Consider the following 1,497-nt stretch of genomic DNA (forward strand, 5'->3'; position numbering starts at 1 on the left):
AAGCGTACCTTAGCCAGAGAAGGGGGAAAGAACTTGCGCGACAACAGCGTGGGGTATATCTGTTGAATTATTCACATTTGCAAAACGAAAACAAAATAATACTAGAGCGTCCGGTATTTGAACCCGGGACCCTATCAATAGCAAAGCGAGCGCTCTATCCACTGCGCCATCAGACGACTGCCGAAGAAAGGAGACGCGATCCGGCTCGACACTTGCGCGGACTGCCTTTAGCGCCGCGGAAACGTTCATCACGTGATTGGGGCCGGCGCGCGAATCGGGCGAGAGCACGGGACAAGCCGGTGCATGGAGTAATAAACTTTAGCAGGAAAATCTTTTATTTTGCTAAAAACCAAAAAAAAGGGAAACCCACATTGTATTCGAACCCATGACCGTCCGGGCTACGGAGCGGGCGCGCTATCCATTGCACCACCGGACGGCTGCTGACGGAGGAAGAGGCAAGCGGGCTCGACACTCTGCCTCTTGCGCGCGACTTCTTTCCGGCGGCAAAAACGTTCATCACGTGATTGCGGCCGGCGAGCGAATCGGGCGAGAGCACGGGACAGGCCGGTGCATGGAGTAATAAGCTTTAGCAGGAAAATCTTTTATTTTGCGAAAAACCAAAAAAAAAAAAAAAGAATCCCCACTGTATTCGAACCTATGACCGTCCGGGCTACGGAGCGGGCGCGCTATCCATTGCGCCACCAGACGGCTGCTGACGGAGGCAGAGGCAAGTGGGCTCGACACTCGGCGTCTTTTGCGGGACTTTTTTGCTGCGGCAAAAACGTTCATCACGTGATTGCGGCCGGCGAGCGAATCGGGCGAGAGCACGGGACAGGCGGGACAGGCCGGTGCATGGAATAATAAGCTTTAGCAGGAAAATCTTTTATTTTGCCATAAACCAAAAAAAAAAAAGGGAAACCCCCACTGTATTCGAACCCATGACCGTCCGGGCTACGGAGCGGGCACGCTATCCACTGCGCCACCAGACGGCTGCTGACGGAGGAAGAGGCAAGCGGGCTCGACACTCGTCGTCTTGCGCGGGACTTCTTTGCGGCGGCAAAAACGTTCATCACGTGATTGCGGCCGGCGAGCGAATCGGGCGAGTGCACATGACAGACGGGACAGGCCGGTGCATGGCGTAATAAGATTTAGCACGGAAATAATTTATTTTGCCAAAAAAAAAAGAAAAAGGAACACCCACTGTATTCGAACCCACGACCGTCCGGGCTACAGAGCGGGCGCGCTATCCACTGCGCCACCAGACGGCTGCTGGAGGAGGGAGAGGCGAGCGAGCTCCACATTCGGCGTCTTTCCGGCATTCTTAGGCTTCTACAAAATCGTTTAACCCGAGTTTGCCGGAAAACGGTACATTTTAGAAAAAAATGTGGCTGGACCAAAAATGTCGAGCTGGTCAATACGCAATAAACAAGCCATCGTACGCCTCGATCCGACAAACGGTACTCAAACGAGGAACATTCAAGTGATTAACCGGTACCC

Source organism: Frankliniella occidentalis, unplaced genomic scaffold (genome assembly GCF_000697945.3).
Source record: "Frankliniella occidentalis isolate FOCC.00 unplaced genomic scaffold, Focc_3.1 Scaffold278, whole genome shotgun sequence".
Classification (NCBI taxonomy): Eukaryota; Metazoa; Arthropoda; class Insecta; order Thysanoptera; family Thripidae; genus Frankliniella; species Frankliniella occidentalis.